Here is an 8227-nt window from a genome sequence, read left to right on the forward strand (position 1 = left end):
TTATTCCACTTCCAAATAAATTTTTTTGTAATCATTTTTTCTTAAATTGAAAATAAGGGCAAAACTCTTGTGAGAAATTGGTTTAAAACCCAATACTTGGGTGTTAGATAGACGAGCTGGAGAGGTGTGTTTTGTCTTTCATTTTTGTGTTTATCTTCACCCTTTGCCTTTTCAAGCCACAGGCAAGAGCTCCACCATCCTTAGAGATTCTGGTTATTTACTAATTTGAATCATATTCTTTTAATTTCAAAGATATCAATTCCTTTTCAATCTAACACATTCTGGAGGTTGGTATGGAAAGTAAAGAGAAAGAAGGTGAGAAAACATCAGATTAAAAGGGTTTGGAAGTGAACACTGGACATATTCCCTCATGGTACAAATGCAATGTTATAACTGTTCAATGGTGATTTAGTAACAGCTGAATTTTTAATTTCCATGTGCTTCTTCTTTTTTTTTTTCTTTGAAATGCCAGAGGATGTTGCTTGGGTCCTTCAACAACTGACTTGGTCTGATTCTCATGACACAATGTAGTAATCAGTCTGGGGTCTGTACTTTTCATTAGAACACTGAAAACTTACAGTTCAGCAAAGATTAGAAGGATGATTCCATTGGAACTGCACTAGGTCATTTGCCACATGAAGACAGCCAGATCTCCCACCAGAAAGAAACACATGATGGGTTTTGGGCCCCTGTTGATGGGGTCACTCTCTTAATTATGGAAAACTTCTGAAAATAGCTTGATTGCATGGCCTTTTGACTTCTGTACAGCTTGGATGACAGACTTGTAGACCCTGAAGCTGATGGTGACAAAGAGGAGAGCCAGGATGATGTAAGAAGCCACAGTGATGATGCTGAAATCTCCAGGGTAAGTAGCACTATCAGTGTGGGGCAAGAACCAAGCTCAACTTTCTTCACCTTGTGCCAGAAAATCAGACGGTGTATTGCAAAGGAGGCTACAGAGCAGGTTCCCAGGCAACTCCCTCCCGTGTCCACTCCCCCTATCACTAGGTGTGGAAGCTTGGGCCCCAGAGGACAAAGAGGATTTAGATGGAATTGACTGGCTTCCAATGGCTCTACCATGGGCTTTTCCAAGGAGGGCAGGGGAGAAAGAGGGGAAATAAAATAATCACACTGTCGGCTCTCCCAAGTCCCTTCACTCCTGGTTCGTGCTTATACTCTGACTACTAGTAATGTTTTGATATATAGCCTTCCAGACTTTCTCTATTATTTTATATGCTAACTGGAACTTTTCTTATTTAATATTTCACTTAAAAATCCCTTATCCCTTTGCATTTTTCCCCATTGAAAGGGTTCCCTAATTGTTTTATTTTGTCTCTCTGCCCCTGCCCTAATCCCATTCCCCTGAGGTAGATTCTAGTAATGTTTTGATATATAGCCTTCCAGACTTCCTCAATTATTTTATAGGCTAACTGGAACCATGACTGTTTTCACTGGATGGAACCTTGGAGATCATCTTTCCATCTCTCCTTACCCCCTCCCACTAAACCTCCCCCCCACCACCACCACTGAAGGCTTCCAGAAGATACATAAGCTAAATGCCCCACCTGAAACACCACCTCAGCCAGCGATTGGCAGAACTTGGACTAGAACCCAGGTCTTTTCAGTCCTAGTTAAATGATCTTTCTGCTGCTTTCCACAACTTTATTTTTTAGCCTGTTTCATGACCTAAAGAAGCAGTTTCTGTAAGATGGATTTAAGTGGTTTATGGCCAGATTTAGTTTACAAGGTGACCATTCATTTCCTGATGGAAAACAAGCAAACAGACAAACCAACAAATAACCTTCTAACCAAATAGAAACGGCTATGGTTCATCTCCTCTATTCCTCCTTTGGCGTCAGTGACTGGCCTACAGGCTCAGTGCTCTGCTTTCCTGGAGCAGCTTTCTTGTACTAAGATCATCCTTAGATCCATCTATCATACAGTCAGCTTTTTCTTCTTATTTTGTTTTCTTATTGGTCACTTGCTTTGGGCATAGGTACAGCTCTCCCTGCTTTCTCTTCAAGTGCTTCCAGAAAAACTGAACTTAAACCAGCCAGGCCATTCAAGTTGCTGATTTTCTGGGTATGTTCAAGGTGTTCCCCATAAAAACCAGGACTCTCCCCTGGTGTGGGACATCATGTTTCTTTTTCCGTACCTTCCGTACCTGAAATTTATAGCTTGACCAGTAAATTCTGACCCACCTTAAACTGCTAGTCTTGACTTTTTCTTTAAATTTTTAAACAGACCCCTCTCCAAGCTTTCTAAGTTCAACTCGAGCACACACATACATCTCCTTTTATAGATAGAAAATGCACACTTTCACAAAATAACACTAATAAAAACCTTGGGGTCTCACTCTACCTCCACCCTTCTTTCACCCCAATCACTCTCAGAACTTCTCAGTCACGTGGCCCACCTAGAAGTGCTAGGATCAATCTTCACACCAGGCCTAGATCTTTGGACTTTGTTCAAAGTCCATCATGTCTTCTGAGTTATAGTAAACATGCTTACTTTAACTGTAGTTTGATCTCTGACACAGACAGAATTCATAGTGATCTTTGGATATGGGGATTCTTTTTTTTTTTTTTAACAAACTTGAGTTTTCAAGGAAGAACATATCAGAGAGTGAATGCCAAAGAGAGACCCACTTTGCAAATATAATGTGCAGTTAATAGAATACAAGTGAGCTCTTCTGAGTTTGATGGTGGTGGTTGTTGCTTGGGGATCTCTTTCTTTCACCTAAGCCTCTGCTTGTTGTTGTTTCCCCTCACGTGTGCTTGTGCGTGTGCCGTGGGGGACGTTAAACAAGCACCGTCTTGTTTCATGTGATTTTGCAGAATAATGCTCTCGTGTTTACCTTTCATATCCACTTTAAGGATGGAATCTGTTTTACAACTGGGACTGCTGCTATGACAAATTCTGTAGCATTGCCTTCAGTTCAGGCACATGCCTCCGAAACCTTAATCACTAACAGATGCTGCTCTGAATCAAGAATTCCCCTCTCTGGCTACTCAGCCTGAGCAATGAGCTGCCTAACTTGGATCCTACAGGCTTCTTGAGAAACTCCACAGGCTGCCTTACTAGCACACTGGTAACATGCAGAAGATTGATATTTTCCAGGCCCAAGCAGGACTTTGAAATAATACCTAGCAGTTGTAGAGAGCTATTTATTTTCCCCTCCTCCTACAAGTGTTTTCACATACATGATCTCATTTTATCCTTCAAATAGTCCTTGGAGTTAAGTAGGGAAAGCAGTATTTTCCCCTAGGAACCTGAGGTCCAAAGATGTTAAGTAACTTGCTCAAGGTCACACATTAGCCTTGACTCCTAGTCTGGTGTTCCTTCCACTAAAATGACACTAGTATTTACTTTGTCCTGTGTCAAAATAATTCTAAAGTCTTTTCAGGTGCTGCATGAAACCAAACTGTCATTCTTACAGCTTGGATTTAATTAAATTTGTAACAGCTTTAGTGTTTTTGGTTTTCTCCCCCTAGTCCTTAAATTATAAGGCAGTGATTTTGCGTGCCTAAAAATTATTTGGGGAGATTGTTCATTAGATCCTGGTTCAGTAGATCAAAGGTGCAGCCCCCCAAAGACAAAAAGACAAAGCAGTATTTGTCTGGAAAAAATGCCTTGGAGGGAGAAAGTGAAACCTCCAGGGTCTGAGTTTTCTGGAGAGGGAGAAGAGTAAGAATAGAGAGAAATTTATGGAAAGACGTGAAGTTAGGTGCTGCTTATGTTAAGGGCCAGCAGGGGAATCCCTAGTGGTGGGATTGCTGGAAAGGACTCTGGCGAAGAGGAATGGTTGATAAGATGTTTGCTCTGTGGTGCAGGCTATGATCCTTCCTTGTGGTCCCTATATATTCAGCAAAACTTGTGTTTTATGTGAATGGAGGCTTTTCTATGAGAATTAATGAAGAGGATGAGTTTTACTTCTGAATTGACATAATGGGGAACTGAGCAGAAGAGATCTTAAGAAGTTTGGATTTCTGCAGACTAGAATTGGAGGCTTAAACTCATTACACCTAGCTACCTGTGGGCTGGATATGACCAGGTGACATCTGGGTGAATACATGATAGTTAGCATGAAGACATTATAGAAAATATTATTATTTTTGGAATACTCTCATGGCTTTAGAAGAACTAGGATGTGATTAGAGATGTCATAAGAAAGGTGCACATCAAGAAAGTGAATGTGAACAAGGATGTTTGCAAACAGAGTAGGTGAAAGATTAAGAACCTTGAGATGCAGTTCCAGCTTTGGCCCATGTTGCAGAATGATTTTAACTAAGTTCTAGTGCCTTTGTTCCCTGTCCTATGCAATATGTAATGGTAGTCCACATGGACTTTTAATGCTTTTAATCTAACAGCCAGGGCCAAAAAGGGGAATTTTCTATATCTGGAAATATTTAAGATCTTGAGAAAGACTTCTTAGTCTGAAGGAGCAGAGGATGGGGAGGTGCAAGGCACAGAACCAAAACATTAATTTTCTTTTTTAAAAATAATTAATTATTAAAAAAAATTTTTTTGGCTGTGTTGGGTCTTTGTTGCTGAGCGCAGGCTTTCTCTAGTCGCGGAGAGCGGGGGCTACTCTTCGTTGCAGTGGTTTCTCTTGTTGGAGCACAGGCTCTAGGTGTGTGGGCTTCAGTAGTTGCAGCATGCAGGCTCCAGTAGTTGTGGCTCACGGACTCCAGAGTGCAGGCTCAGTAGTTGTGGTGGCTGGGCTTAGTTGCTCCGCGGCATGTGGGATCTTCCCGGACCAGGGATCAAACCCATGTCCCCTGCATTGGCAGGCGGACACCCTGCACCACCAGGGAAGTCCCAAAGCATTACTTTTCAATTCAGAAAAGAACAGACATTTTACATGAATGTAAGGAGTAAAAATATCCTCTTTGCAGAGAAATGTGAACCCAGATATGCTGCCTTAGAAGTAAGGCCATGTACATCCTTATTTATGGTATGGATACTGGAGAGTCCCAATCTTCTTCACAATTTAGGGGCTGAGATGACAACAGGATTCGATAAGAACACTTATGTTGAATAATTTCAGTCCTCTCAGTAACAAAGTGAATTAGCATCATCTGCTGAAAAATAAGGGTTTGGATTATAGAAGTTTGTGGGCTTCACAAGATGTACAGACTAGTTCTGGGAGAAGTAAACTAGTGAGGCAATGATAAATTAATGACAAGGCTGCCTATGAGTGGCTAAGGTCAAAGAGCCTCTAGTCTTATACAAACTTTTCAAATAAAGGCTCACTCCACATTCTACTGTCACAAAATTCAAATCTTTTTGAGAATACTGCTCAAGTGGGCTTCCCATTTTGCCCCTCCTTCCCCATCATGGGACCAGGAGGAGCAAGCAAAGAAAAGGCCATTATTCTTCTGGCTGCCTTTTCATCGCTTATTCTTTCAATCAGCAAATATTTGTTGAGCAGCTACTAGTCTAGGTGTTCTGGGTCAGGTGGTAGGAATGCAACTGCAGACAAAACAGACCCCTCCTCATGAACTTATTTTGTAATCATTTTAACTCCTTGGATTAAAATACTGCCTTTGAAGTTTATGCTGCCTATAAAAATACCACCCCTTCTCTTTCTTGTTGCTATTATTTACCAAATAACACATTTGTTGAAGGTTTTGATGCTTGTTCTCTGAGTCTGGGTTACGGGTGTGAGGAGAGCTGAGGATTCTTTGAGCTGTCTCTCCACTTTTCAGATGAAAGACATCATGCTCTGAATCTCTTTTTTTGTAAGCCATTTCCTATCACTGAAAAGATTGATTGGTTATCACAGTCTTGCTCTGGAACACCTTAACCTATTCAGCAAAGATAACAACAAATACGATGGCCATACCCTTCCCTTCGTTTGATCCTTGCCTTGAGGCTGAGTTTTAACCAACATTTATTGCTCCATCATGTATTTTACCATTTGGGATCAAGAAGCAGTTGCTTTCTCTAATCCTGTTAAGTCCTCAAATTCCTGGACGTATTCCCTTTTATTCCTGCTTGCACTGTGGTCAATTCTTTTCTGAGCTCATCTCTTTCTTGTAATACCTTGCTGTATTAGTTTGCTAGGGCTGATGTAACAAAATACCACAAACTGCGTGACTTAACAGGAATTTACCAACTCACAGTACTGGAGGCTTTTCCTGCTCATTATTTTGGTAAAAATATATTGCATTTTATGAAGCAAATATTAAATGTTCCTATATAAACTTTGGCTAGAAGATATTGTATTACGGCTCATTACATTGAACCCTAATCCAATATGACTGGCGTTCTTATATATGATGAGGAGCTTAGGACATAGCCATGCACAGAGGGAAGACTATGTGAAAGCACAGGCAGAAAATAGCCATTTACCAGACAAAAAGAGAGGAAGAAAACCTCAGAACAAACCAACTCTGCCAATACTTTCCTTGATCTTGGACTTCCAAACTCCAGAATCGTGAGAAAATAAATTTCTGTTGTTTAAGCCACCCAGTCTGAGGTCCTTTGTTATGGGAGCCCTACCAAACTGATACAGGATCCTGGTTGCAACTTTCTGCTTGGCTTCTTATGTTCTCAGCTCCGTATTATTTACAAATGAGCAAATTCCTGGAGGTTAATTGCATCGCTGAATGTTGGGTTCATCTTAATATATTTCCATTCCCTCTGAAGATCTTGGATTCTCAAGTCTTAGTTGTCTTGTTGAATTCCAGGTTTTTTCCTTTAGTCCTGTGAGACCACAGAAAGTTCTGTTCAGCTTCTAGCCTCATAGCCACCCCTTTCTGCTCAATTCTCAGATGCTAGACTCTACACTGCTTGTGAATCAGCAAATGCATTCAGGGGAAGAGGGGAGCAGAATTTGGGGCCTATCTCAACATACTTCTTGGTTCTTGGAGAGCTTTACCTCTCACGTCCTGGCTGCCTTGATCATTTCTTATGCTTTCAAACAGATGTAGTTTTTACTTTATCCAACTTTTCTAGGTTTTTGTTTGTTTGTTTGTTTTTGTAGGGAGGCTTGGTTTGATATAAACATGTCTATCAAAGCCATAACTGGAATAATTTTTATATTAATTTTTAACTTAGGCGTTTTATTAAATTCTCATTGTAATAGATTTTTTTTAAATAAAAATTTTTATTTTATTGAAGTATAGTTGATTTACAATGTTGTGTTAGTTTCTGGTGTACAGCAAAGTGATTCAGGTATACATATATACATTCTTTTTCATATTCTTTTCCATTGTGATTTATCATAATTTATCATAATCATAATTTATAGCATAAGGATATTGAATATAGTTCCCTGTGCTATACAGTAGGACCTTATTGTTTATGTATTTTATATATAATAGTTTGCATCTTGTAATAGCTTTTTGATTGGATCTTATTTGTGTCCCTTCAAAATTTATTTGTTGAAACCTAATCTCTAATGTGATGGTATTTGAAGGTAGGGATTTGGGGTGTTGATTATGTCATAAGGGTGGAACTCTCATGAACGGGATTACTGTAGTAAAAAAGACCCCAGGGAGCTCCCTCACCTATTCTGCCCGAGGGAGACACAGTGAAAGGATGGCCATCTACAAACCAGGAAGCAGGCCCTTACTGGACACCAAATCTGTCAGCACCTTTATCTTGGAACTGCCAGCCTTCAGAACTGTGAGAAATAAATTTCTGTTGTTTATAAGCCACCCAGTGTATGGTATTCTGCTAGAGCAGCCCTAACTAAGACAGTAGTATCATATCTTAGTCTTCCAGCATTGAATATTGTTGTGAAGTATGAAGCCACTCTAATTTTTCTCTTTGTATTAGGTATGAGAAAGAATGTGATACTGTAACAAAGTATAAGATACAATGATTGAAATAAGATTGAACTTTATATCTCTCTCATCTATCAATCTGGCTGGTCTAAGGTATCAGAGCAACTGCTGCATAGTTATGCAGGGAGCAATTTATTCTGTCTTGTTGCTACACTGTCCCCTGGCACATTATTCTCACCCCCAAGATTAAAGGTGGGATGCTGGCACATCTACATTCCAGCTTGCAAAAGAGGCAAAGGGGCAAAATTCAGAGAAAGCAGCTTTTCTTTAAATTTTGGATGATTTTGCACACTTCACTTTAGTGTGTATCCTATTGTCCAGAACATACTCATATGGCCACCCTAACTAACTGCAAAGAAAGTTAGGGGATGCAGTGTCTAGTTGGGTGGTTATACAGCCAGAAATAAGAGGAAATTTAGGGGTAACAAATA

The 8227-nt window shown here is 40.0% G+C and overlaps 1 pseudogene; it reads right to left on the reverse strand.

Moving 5' to 3' along the window:
- Nucleotides 1–331: 331 nt before the first annotated feature.
- Nucleotides 332–2864, reverse strand: LOC112065912 (reticulon-3-like; annotated as a pseudogene).
- Between the last annotated feature and the right edge of the window lie 5363 nt (nt 2865–8227).

This window comes from Physeter macrocephalus, chromosome 6, assembly GCF_002837175.3.
Source record: "Physeter macrocephalus isolate SW-GA chromosome 6, ASM283717v5, whole genome shotgun sequence".
In the NCBI taxonomy this organism is placed as follows: domain Eukaryota; kingdom Metazoa; phylum Chordata; class Mammalia; order Artiodactyla; family Physeteridae; genus Physeter; species Physeter macrocephalus.